Source organism: Electrona antarctica (genome assembly GCF_951216825.1).
Source record: "Electrona antarctica genome assembly, chromosome: 3".
Classification (NCBI taxonomy): Eukaryota; Metazoa; Chordata; class Actinopteri; order Myctophiformes; family Myctophidae; genus Electrona; species Electrona antarctica.
In genome coordinates, this window is record NC_136808.1 from 60,600,267 (window position 1) to 60,614,079 (window position 13,813).

At 48.7% G+C, this 13,813-nt stretch overlaps 1 protein-coding gene across 4 annotated transcripts in view; it reads right to left on the minus strand.

The window, feature by feature from the left end:
- The window catches only part of brsk2b (BR serine/threonine kinase 2b), a 141,518-nt gene that overhangs the window by 52,098 nt on the left and 75,607 nt on the right, over positions 1-13,813 (minus strand). The gene's annotated exons all lie outside the window — the stretch shown is intronic.

The following is a 13,813-nucleotide window of genomic DNA, read 5'->3' on the forward strand; positions in this document are numbered from 1 at the left end:
GGTGAGAAAGAGAGACATGAGACAAGAGATGTTGAGTGGTTCTGAACAGGGACATATTAATGACATAATTGACACACACACACACACACACACACACACACACACACACACACACACACACACACACACACACACACACACACACACACACACACACACACACACACACACACACACACACACACACACACACACACACACTACAGTAGAGAGAAAGACATTTTGTATGTCATTTTTATATTAATTTCAGTGTTTAGCTCATGAACAAACATCAAGTGAAAATAGCACACAACTAAGCATAACTATCGGGGCTTTCACAGACACACACCAGAGACTACACATCCATACATCCCCCCACGACCTCTACAGACACACACCAGAGACTACACATCCATACATCCCCCCACGACCTCTACGCTCCCAGAGACTACACATCCATACATCCCCCCACGACCTCTACGCTCCCAGAGACTACACATCCATACATCCCCCCACGACCTCTACGCTCCCAAGATACTGGAAAACTCACAGTCACATACCACAATAAAATAAAACTCACAGTCACATACCACAATAAAATAAAACTCACAGTCACATACCACAATAAAATAAAACTCACAGTCACATACCACAATAAAATAAAACTCACAGTCACATACCACAATAAAATAAAACTCACAGTCACATACCACAATAAAATAAGGGTTGGGGGCAGAGCATTCACACATCGTGCCCCCTGTCTCTGGAATGCTGTCCCACAAACAGTTAGAGATGCCAACTGAACTCACTAGACATTTTTAAATCTAGACTTAAAACCCATCTTTTCTCCCTGTATTATGGTTCCCCCTAGTTTCACTGAAATCACAATATTCACCGTGCTCTAACCCGTGGTTTCAAAACCCTATATGCTATTTTAATAGATTCTCTGAACACATTTTTAACTGTGTCCTATCGTATGGTACTTATGTCATCCATGTGTATTGACACATCGTATTATGCTTGTTATTGTGTGACAGAGTGCACAAAGACCCCTTGGGGTGATGTTGCACTATAGATACAAATAAACTGAAACTGAACTGAGAGATGATACCCAGTGGAGAGCAACACAACTGGCACGGTGCTGATACCCAGAGGAGGAGGACAACACAACTGGCACAGTGCTGATACCCAGAGGAGGACAACACAACTGGCACGGTGCTGATACCCAGAGGAGGACAACACAACTGGCACGGTGCTGATACCCAGAGGAGGACAACACAACTGGCATGGTGCTGATACCCAGAGGAGGACAACACAACTGGCACGGTGCTGATACCCAGAGGAGGACAACACAACTGGCACGGTGCTGATACCCAGTGGAGGACAACACAACTGGCACGGTGCTGATACCCAGAGGAGGACAACACAACTGGCACGGTGCTGATACCCAGTGGAGGACAACACAACTGGCACGGTGCTGATACCCAGAGGAGGACAACACAACTGGCACGGTGCTGATACCCAGAGGAGGACAACACAACTGGCACGGTGCTGATACCCAGAGGAGGACAACACAACTGGCACAGTGCTGATACCCAGAGGAGGACAACACAACTGGCACGGTGCTGATACCCAGAGGAGGACAACACAACTGGCACGGTGCTGATACCCAGTGGAGGACAACACAACTGGCACGGTGCTGATACCCAGAGGAGGACAACACAACTGGCACAGTGCTGATACCCAGAGGAGGACAACACAACTGGCACGGTGCTGATACCCAGAGGAGGACAACACAACTGGCACGGTGCTGATACCCAGAGGAGGACAACACAACTGGCACAGTGCTGATACCCAGAGGAGGAGGACAACACAACTGGCACAGTGCTGATACCCAGAGGAGGACAACACAACTGGCACAGTGCTGATACCCAGAAGAGGACAACACAACTGGCACAGTGCTGATACCCAGAGGAGGACAACACAACTGGCACGGTGCTGATACCCAGAGGAGGAGGACAACACAACTGGCACAGTGCTGATACCCAGAGGAGGACAACACAACTGGCACAGTGCTGATACACAGAGGAGGACAACACAACTGGCACAGTGCTGATACCCAGAGAAGGACAACACAACTGGCACGGTGCTGATACCCAGAGTAGAGCAACACAACTGGCACGGTGCTGATACCCAGAGGAGGACAACACAACTGGCACAGTGCTGATACCCAGAGGAGGACAACACAACTGGCACAGTGCTGATACCCAGAGGAGGACAACACAACTGGCACAGTGCTGATACCCAGAGGAGGACAACACAACTGGCACAGTGCTGATACCCAGAGGAGGACAACACAACTGGCACAGTGCTGATACCCAGAGGAGGACAACACAACTGGCACAGTGCTGATACCCAGAGGAGGACAACACAACTGGCATGGTGCTGATACCCAGAGGAGGACAACACAACTGGCACAGTGCTGATACCCAGAGGAGGACAACACAACTGGCACAGTGCTGATACCCAGAGGAGGACAACACAACTGGCACAGTGCTGATACCCAGAGGAGGAGGACAACACAACTGGCACAGTGCTGATACCCAGAGGAGGACAACACAACTGGCACGGTGCTGATACCCAGAGGAGGACAACACAACTGGCACAGTGCTGATACCCAGAGGAGGAGGACAACACAACTGGCACAGTGCTGATACCCAGAGGAGGACAACACAACTGGCATGGTGCTGATACCCAGAGGAGGACAACACAACTGGCACAGTGCTGATACCCAGAGGAGGACAACACAACTGGCACAGTGCTGATACCCAGAGGAGGACAACACAACTGGCACAGTGCTGATACCCAGAGGAGGACAACACAACTGGCACGGTGCTGATACCCAGAGGAGGACAACACAACTGGCACAGTGCTGATACCCAGAGGAGGACAACACAACTGGCACGGTGCTGATACCCAGAGGAGGAGGACAACACAACTGGCACGGTGCTGATACCCAGAGGAGGACAACACAACTGGCACAGTGCTGATACCCAGAGGAGGACAACACAACTGGCACGGTGCTGATACCCAGAGGAGGACAACACAACTGGCACGGTGCTGATACCCAGAGGAGGAGGACAACACAACTGGCACAGTGCTGATACCCAGAGGAGGACAACACAACTGGCACGGTGCTGATACCCAGAGGAGGAGGACAACACAACTGGCACAGTGCTGATACCCAGAGGAGGACAACACAACTGGCACAGTGCTGATACCCAGAGGAGGAGGACAACACAACTGGCACAGTGCTGATACCCAGTGGAGGACAACACAACTGGCACAGTGCTGATACCCAGAGGAGGACAACACAACTGGCACGGTGCTGATACCCAGTGGAGGACAACACAACTGGCACAGTGCTGATACCCAGAGGAGGAGGACAACACAACTGGCACGGTGCTGATACCCAGAGGAGGACAACACAACTGGCACGGTGCTGATACCCAGAGGAGGACAACACAACTGGCATGGTGCTGATACCCAGAGGAGGACAACACAACTGGCACAGTGCTGATACCCAGAGGAGGACAACACAACTGGCATGGTGCTGATACCCAGAGGAGGACAACACAACTGGCACAGTGCTGATACCCAGAGGAGGACAACACAACTGGCACAGTGCTGATACCCAGAGGAGGACAACACAACTGGCACAGTGCTGATACCCAGAGGAGGAGGACAACACAACTGGCACAGTGCTGATACCCAGAGGAGGACAACACAACTGGCACGGTGCTGATACCCAGAGGAGGACAACACAACTGGCACAGTGCTGATACCCAGAGGAGGAGGACAACACAACTGGCACAGTGCTGATACCCAGAGGAGGACAACACAACTGGCATGGTGCTGATACCCAGAGGAGGACAACACAACTGGCACAGTGCTGATACCCAGAGGAGGACAACACAACTGGCACAGTGCTGATACCCAGAGGAGGACAACACAACTGGCACAGTGCTGATACCCAGAGGAGGACAACACAACTGGCACAGTGCTGATACCCAGAGGAGGACAACACAACTGGCACAGTGCTGATACCCAGAGGAGGACAACACAACTGGCACGGTGCTGATACCCAGAGGAGGACAACACAACTGGCACAGTGCTGATACCCAGAGGAGGACAACACAACTGGCACGGTGCTGATACCCAGAGGAGGAGGACAACACAACTGGCACAGTGCTGATACCCAGAGGAGGACAACACAACTGGCACAGTGCTGATACCCAGAGGAGGAGGACAACACAACTGGCACAGTGCTGATACCCAGAGGAGGACAACACAACTGGCACGGTGCTGATACCCAGAGGAGGAGGACACAACTGGCACAGTGCTGATACCCAGAGGAGGAGGACACAACTGGCACAGTGCTGATACCCAGAGGAGGAGGACAACACAACTGGCACGGTGCTGATACCCAGAGGAGGACAACACAACTGGCACGGTGCTGATACCCAGAGGAGGACAACACAACTGGCACAGTGCTGATACCCAGAGGAGGACAACACAACTGGCACGGTGCTGATACCCAGAGGAGGACAACACAACTGGCACAGTGCTGATACCCAGAGGAGGACAACACAACTGGCACGGTGCTGATACCCAGAGGAGGAGGACAACACAACTGGCACAGTGCTGATACCCAGAGGAGGACAACACAACTGGCACAGTGCTGATACCCAGAGGAGGAGGACAACACAACTGGCACAGTGCTGATACCCAGAGGAGGACAACACAACTGGCACAGTGCTGATACCCAGAGGAGGACAACACAACTGGCACAGTGCTGATACCCAGAGGAGGACAACACAACTGGCACGGTGCTGATACCCAGAGGAGGAGGACAACACAACTGGCACAGTGCTGATACCCAGAGGAGGACAACACAACTGGCACAGTGCTGATACCCAGAGGAGGACAACACAACTGGCACAGTGCTGATACCCAGAGGAGGAGGACACAACTGGCACAGTGCTGATACCCAGAGGAGAGCAACACAACTGGCACAGTGCTGATACCCAGAGGAGGACAACAAAACTGGCACAGTGCTGATACCCAGAGGAGGAGGACACAACTGGCACAGTGCTGATACCCAGAGGAGGACAACACAACTGGCACAGTGCTGATACCCAGAGGAGGACAACACAACTGGCACAGTGCTGATACCCAGAGGAGGAGGACAACACAACTGGCACAGTGCTGATACCCAGAGGAGGACAACACAACTGGCACAGTGCTGATACCCAGAGGAGGAGGACAACACAACTGGCACAGTGCTGATACCCAGAGGAGGACAACACAACTGGCACAGTGCTGATACCCAGAGGAGGAGGACAACACAACTGGCACAGTGCTGATACCCAGAGGAGGAGGACAACACAACTGGCACAGTGCTGATACCCAGTGGAGGACAACACAACTGGCATGGTGCTGATACCCAGAGGAGGACAACACAACTGGCACAGTGCTGATACCCAGAGGAGGACAACACAACTGGCATGGTGCTGATACCCAGAGGAGGAGGACACAACTGGCACAGTGCTGATACCCAGAGGAGGAGGACAACACAACTGGCACAGTGCTGATACCCAGAGGAGGAGGACAACACAACTGGCACAGTGCTGATACCCAGTGGAGGACAACACAACTGGCACAGTGCTGATACCCAGAGGAGGACAACACAACTGGCACGGTGCCACGTGTGGTCAAGCAGCAACAGTATACTGTGCAGCCTTGGCACTTGGCAGTATAAACCCTTGAATGATGAAGTTCTATAACTGCTCCCAGCTGTTTGTATGCTGATGCGGAGGCCGCCATGCCGTGGACCATATGGAGAAGGAGCCGGTCTGTTAGGCCGCTCACCCATCACACACGCAGGGACTGTGTTGTGACTCCAGCAAGTTGGCCGTGTGATGCTGCACAGCAGGCTCACTGTCATTAGTCAGAGCCAATCAGGCTCCAGGACCCCCCCCCACCCACCCCCACCTCAGGGCTCAGAGCCTCTCCCTGATGTCCAAAAGCTTAATATCGCTCCCGGCATAAAGGGGAATTCCCCTGTATGCTCGTGGTTAAAGATGTTGGCTTTCCACACGGGAGACCCGGGTTCGATTCCCGGGGCGTCGTCTCAATATTCTGGTTGCCGGGCGCGCGGACACACACACACACACACACACACACACACACACACACACACACACACACACACACACACACACACACACACACACACACACACACACACACACACACACACACACACACACACACACACACACACACACACACACACACACACACCCCTTGTCTGCTGAGTCCCTGTTTTGAATGGAAAGCAACAGTACTGTGTAGTGTATATTGTACATCCATTAGCATTACGCACTGCTTAACGTCAACTACTGTAATTATGTATATAATGTTGCTTTTTTTGTTCTTGCTTAATGTAAATTACTCTGGATTAAGAGCGTCTGCTATGTGCTAAATGCCTAAATTGTAATCTGTCATAATAGAGAAATAGCGTGCTTATCTACAAATGTTGAAGTCGTCAACATAATGCTTGTGATTTGAACTTCTGATTAAAAGACTAGATGTTCTGTTCCCATAACAGAGACAGCGGCATTATGTCAAGCATCATCGTTCAGCGTTGGATCAATGTACTGTATAAGAATGACTACTTCGATCAGAGGCTAGAGCACTTTCAGATATGCATTCCAATACAAAATTAATGACAATGGTTCTTGAAATGAAACCAAATGGACCCGTTCAATTATTGTTGAACATCTGCATGACTTAATTAATTTACAAGAAGTCTACACAATTAGAGAATGTCAAATATTTTGTATTTCGATCAACGTTTGCCTGTTTTCTCAATACAGCATCAAAATCTTTCTTTAGTTTTGGGTCTGCAATGCTATAAATCTCATTCTAAAACGGTTAGTCCCAATACTTGATTCTGATTGGCTGGTTACCGCCATGTGACCGTAAATCTCACCGATAATCCACACCTTTCATCATTTTTCATCACTTTCTATCATTCCCAGCTGATCCCGCAGCTCTGTAGCTGCACTGGGGAAGGGGAGCACTTGATGGCCTTACAAGCCCACGCTGTGCGGGCGTCTAAGCACCTCATATGACTGTGAATGTGTTGCTCCGGGCGACCTCGTAAAGACATCAAGCGCCTCCTATTCCCCCGTCACACTGGCTGACTAAAAAACGTGTAGCTATACTTTTGTGAATTTAATAGTTTTGAGGTTAATATTCATTGCTATATGTTTTAGAAAAGCAATAAGCCATGCGAGGCCCCAGTTTACAGTGGATTTTATAATGGGTGAGAGGGCTGGAGACACTCGCGCTCACCACGCATCTCACCCATTATAAAATCCACTGTAACCTGAGACCTCTTGTGGCTTTATTGCTTCATCAAATGGTGGTCCGTCCGTGGCTCAAATGCCAAATGAATAGTGGGCCTTGATATGAAAAAAGATTGAAAAACCACTGTACTAGCACTAGCATGTCTGAGAGGTCATTTTGACCGTTTTTTTTAAGATTTTGAAGTTGATTATCTGCCCATTTCAAGAAGGTTTCCCTTCCATGACCATCATCATCCATCATCTCATAAATCTGAAAAAAATTCTAAATATGAATTTAAGCACATGCTACTTCTGTCTCATTTTACTTCAGACATGCGAGTCTCTGCAGACTCCCCACCCTGTGCCCACTTATGATGATGTCCAAGGGTCCCAGGAAAGGGAAGGAAAATGTTAAATGGTATCTCATTCCCCGGCGTCAACTCTAGCCGAGGTTGGCCGGCAGGGAATACAACCTATAAGGATTCCCATTACAGTAACAAAACAGCTATACTGCAGCAGCATGGGCCAGCTGAGTTCCAACGTTATTGCTGAGAGCTCTCAACAGCATTGATCCGTTAGCTGCACTACGGAGAGAGGCTATTGCTTTGTTTAGGAAGAGACGTCGGGGGACCCCATGGTCCCTGGTTTGACCCCCGGCTCCTCCAGCGTGGTGTTGAAGTGTCCCTGAGCAGTACACTTAACCTCCAACTGCTCCCTGTGCTCCCCGTGCGGCCGCACGCTGCTCTAATATGGATGGGTCAAATGCAGAGAAGTCATTTGACCCCCGGGATCACTACAAAAACCAATAACCAGCTGCAGTAGCATTATTGCTTTAATTATAGATAAGCTGACATGGAACTCAAAGTAACTTTTAGTTCACATCACACAAACACAACCGTATACCAACCAACCAAACACTGGCATACCTCAGTGGCTGGATGGGAACCGCAAGGTTGCCAGTTCGAACCCGGGCTCCCCCAGAGTTAGTGTCGAAGTGTCCTTGAGCAAGACACTGAACCCCTAATTGCTCCTGATGTGCAGGTTGGTGCCTTGCATGGTTTATGCCGCCGTCGGTGTGTATGAATGTGTGTGTGAATGGGTGAATGTAATACACAATCTATGTAAAGCGCCTTGGATAAAGGCGCTATATAAATGCACCATTTACCATTAACAAATGCACCATTTACCACTAAGGAATGAATTACCACTAAGGAATGTTCTGTGTTCACGTTACAACACAGCAACACAGGATTCTCCCAATGCTGTGACATCTAATTATTCTGTTTGCCATCGTCTGGCACACAGCGTATACTCCGTACAGTCTGGTACACAGCGTATACTCCGTACAGTCTGGTACACAGCGTATACTCCGTACAGTGTAATTAAGCACAAAATAGCCCACCCTGCACCGCCGCCTTGCCATCAACAACAAAAACATCTATTACACCTTATTATGACCCATATGGTGCATTAATTCATAGTAATAAAGAACTACTTAGGAGGAAACGCAGTCACACAACACACACCCACCAAAATGGCATGCGCGTGCGTGCGTGCGTGGTAAATGGTGCATTTATATAGCGCCTTTATCCAAGGCGCTTTACATAGATTGTGCATTACATTCACCCATTCATACACCGATTGCGGCAGAAGCCATGCAAGGTACCAACCTGCAATTTGGGGTTCAGTGTCTTGCCCAAGGACACTTCGACATGCAGACAGGAGGAGCCGGGATTCGAACCGCTTGACCCATGGATCATTGGACGACCTGCTCTACCTCCTGAGCCACGGCCGCCATGTGCGTGCGTGCGTGCGTGCGTGCGTGCGTGCGTGCGTGCGTGCGTGCGTGCGTGCGTGCGTGCGTGCGTGCGTGCGTGCGTGCGTGCGTGCGTGCGTGCGTGCGTGCGTGCGTGCGTGCGTGCGTACGAGATAAAGTGATACAAGGGCTTGGTCTCTATTCTCCACGCAGCATGTAAACCTTTATACAATTCAATCAAGCAACCATGGCATCGGGATTGTTCCCAGAGGCATGTGTTGTTAGTTTAGTTGTCTCTTCACAGACTAGGTTTTAATTGCAGCCTGTAGCAGCGGTCCGCTGTCGTCCAGGTTAACATCAATTTCAGGAACAAATCCCCGGTCTTATTTGTCTATTAGTCACCTCAATTATCACCGCCTTCTCTCCTCATGCCCAACGCAATTAACACACAAGATCCCAGGCATGAAATCTTTCTTAATTAATTAGCTTTTTCACATGCATAAAGTACATGTATGTAAGCAAATACGTAAATAAATACTATAATATTATAATAATGACGTGTATAATTTAATGTTTTATATATATTTAAACAAATTTTACATTTCATGTATGTGACCAGATTTGACTGAGAGCCTGCCATCGCGCAAACTCTAGAGGAGGAAAACTTTGTTTTATCCAAAATGGGTTAATGGGCAGACTCTTCACATACTAGAGCATGTCTGAAATAAGTGTCAGAGTGTCAGTGTCAGTGTCAGAAAGCTCACAACGCTCAGCACGCTAAAATAGACACATAACATAACATGGACTGTAGATGTAGCATTTTAATTTAAAATCGAGATGCAATGCGTGTATAACAATGAGTTTATAATGATACACTTATACAGTGTGCAGTCTTATACGTTGTATAACCAATTGTCCCCAGGACCTTATTTCTATTGCTTATCATCATCATCATCATACTATAATTCAGTCAATGTCGGTCTGTCTGTCTGTCTGAATGTGTGTCTGTCTGTCTGTCAGAAACACCGCCGTATCTCCTCACCGCCTGCACCAATCGATCCCACTTTTCACACAGGCATTGACCATAATAATGGAGGTCTTAACGAAGCCCTTTTCCAATTTAAGAAATTATAAATTAATAATGAATTTATTAGTGAATTAAAAATGCGAAAATGCACCCAGGGTGGCGCGCTACGAGCTTGTAGGTCTGCTATTTTTGAAAAATCGTGAAAATGCGGCACAAATCTTTGAATATATATTCTTTCAGAGAGAACATTTTTTTTTATTTCGACGTCAGGCCTAAATGGGTTAGTATTTTATTGAAGTGTCTCGACACCTCATGCATGACGGGGCGGTGCGGGGCGGGGCGGTGCGGTGCGGTGCGGGGCGGTGCGGTGCGGTGAGGTGAGGTGAGGTGCGGTGCGGGGCGGTGCGGTGCGGTGCGGTGCGGTGAGGTGCGGTGCGGGGCGGTGCGGTGCGGTGAGGTGCGGTGCGGTGCGGGGCGGTGAGGTGCGGTGCGGTGCGGTGAGGTGCGGTGCGGGGCGGTGAGGTGCGGTGCGGTGCGGGGCGGTGCGGTGAGGTGCGGTGCGGTGAGGTGCGGTGCGGTGCGGTGAGGTGCGGTGCGGTGCGGTGAGGTGCGGTGCGGTGCGGTGAGGTGCGGTGCGGGGCGGTGAGGTGCGGTGCGGTGCGGTGAGGTGCGGTGCGGGGCGGTGAGGTGCGGTGCGGTGCGGGGCGGTGCGGTGAGGTGCGGTGCGGTGAGGTGCGGTGCGGTGAGGTGCGGTGCGGTGCGGTGAGGTGCGGTGCGGGGCGGGGCGGTGCGGTGCCCTGCCTGCACACACAAGACACTAAATCATTTCCTGCACGTCCATAAAACAAATGACTTCATTACCGCATACTGGTAAAACTCAAAATGCAAAAACTAATTATCATGCCAATTGTGCAATCAGAAAGCCAGCAAATTACACAAATCACAACTGTAAATGGATATGAGCTTTTTTACAATAGGCAGAGCATTCAAGCATTTAACATTAAAAAAAACTTAACTTGTCCAGTCTCTTATACCGATGAGGTTTGTAAAGCACAACCACACTTTGGTAGAGTAAATGGTAAATGGTGCATTTATATAGCACTTTTATCCAAGGCGCTTTACATATTATTCACCCATTCACACACACATTCACACACCGATGGCGGCGGAAACCATGCAAGGCACCAACCAGCACACCAGGAGCAATTAGGGGTTCAGTGTCTTGCTCAAGGACACTTCGACACCAACTCTGAGGGAGCCCGGGTTCGAACTGGGAACCTTGCGGTTACCATCCAGCCACTCTACCCCTGAGCCACTGCCGCCCTCAGAGGTATGGAAGACATCCATACCGGTAATCGGTAATATCGGTAATGTGACATTTCAAGTTCTTTATAATATTCTATGGTGTGGTTTGAGCCAAATTGCTGTGCCTCATTTTTATAGTGGAGGAATAACGTATCGTTGCTGTCGGGAGGAAACCTCATAACTCCATTTTTGAGGTTTTTGATTTTTTTTTGTCATAAATCAGTGCTATTGCACCAATGGAAAGTAGTAAAAAGTGCTTTGGACAAAACCTCTCAACTCCATTGGACCCTCAAAATGTCTGCTAAAGCACCAAACTCAACCCCCCCCCCCCCCCCCCCCCACACACACACACACACACACAATATATAAAGTTACAACACCAACTTTGATGAGGCTGTATTGCTTTGTTTTAAAAATATAAGGTTTTCTTTATTTCCTGAAAAATGTATATTTTTCATTTCCTGAAAAATATACTGAAAAATGTATATTTTTCATTTCCTGAAAAATGTATATTTTTCATTTCCTGGAAAATTTATATTTTTCATTTCCTGAAAAATGAACATTTTGGAGTTATGAGGTTTCCTCCCGACAGCAGAGATATCTTAATCAGATAACATAATAACATAATATGCATCATGTCATCATGCAGCCTCTCTGTACTATCTATCCTCAAGTCAATGAAAATATCAGTGAAATTATACTGTTTAACTTTAAGGGCTTTAGATTAATATAATCAGACCACCTAGGCTGCCGGGATCGATCCATTACCTTTGGAGCATAACGCCAAAGTATTTGCAGCTTTGATTCACGAAAATCCCAAAAATAGTCCCATGGTTTGGTTTGTTGTTGAAGAGAAAAACATGCCGCCTATACGATACGAAACGGAACCACCCTGCACAGCATGTTGTAGTTCAAACAAACCCCCGTTCACTTGCATTGAACTCATTCTCCCAGAAGCCCTAGCAGCCCAGAGCATGGCTAGATTTCCGGTTTTGTCGTCATAACGCAACGGCCTCGTGACCAGGTCCGCGACAAATCCGCTCTTTCTTTTTAATTATAAAAAAACGGCGAATTGAAAACACATTAAACTAGAAAAAGTGCCCTTCTGGGCACAGGTCTCCACCAGGAGGATAGGACTGTGTGAGATGTTTGGCAAAATGTTTAGTAGTAATATAAACATGTTTGCCTTGTATGGCAATTGGATGATTTGAGGCATTTTGTTCCAATCAACCTGTTTTGCAAAAATCAACCTGTTGGTGGCGCTATAACTGGCCAATGTGAAAAGGGTGGGATATATTCCTCAGCCTAGTAAGAAAATGTGTGAAAGATGTCACGTAAATTGCATGCTGTGTTCATGATTTGAGGCTTTTGTTCAAAACGGGGCAATCTTGCAAACTGTGAAAGGCAATTATAGCCAATTAGGGTAGAATATGAAATATGGGACAGATCCGACTTGAGCACATGACCATAGAGATACTGTGTAACGATTTGTGAGATTTTTGGACAGAATCTGGAGGAGTAATATCCAAAAATGTGTTTTACAAAAGTCGGCCTCCTGGTGGCGCTATAAAAGGCAGATGCGGAAAATGCAGGTCAAAGGTTTGTCCTTGGCCTCTAGGGAGTGTGCATGCAACGTTTCACGCAGATCGGTGCAGTTTTAGGTAACAAATGTGAAAAGCTGCCTCATGGTGGCGCTATAACAGGCCGTTCTGGAAAATGCGGGGCAGAGGTTCATCGTTGGCATCTAGGGAGTGTGTGTGCAAAGTTTGGCATCGACCGGGTTAACGGTGCCGGAGATTAGCTGGTAACGGACGGACGGAAGGACACACGGACACACACACACACGGACGGAGTGCAAAACATACTCTCTCACCATGCCTTCGGCCTGGTGGAGACAACAAATAGCGGGATTAGCGTATTAAGCAGCACCGTCACATGGATGAAATAGCAGGGAACGCAGGTTACGCAGTAGAACTGTCTAATTAGTTTCACCTGGCTGGGACACACACCCAACTCCTCAAGGACCCCGTGTGGAGTGTGGCTCCCACTGTGTGCATGGTCTAAGAAGCGTATTGCTTTGCATACTGTACATGACAGCCCCCTGTGGTGTACCTGTACATATGATGATGATGATGATCTCACACTCCTGTGGTGAGTTAACAAGGGTCTCACTGGAGATAATGGACTCATAAAGACTCGTCTCTCTCTCTCTCTCTCTCTCTCTCTCTCTCTCATAGGTGTGTGTGTGTGGCATAGGCCACACACACACGTTGAGATGACCTGATGCTTGTTTGAGGTGACCTCAAAATAACAACGATGATGGCAATCATT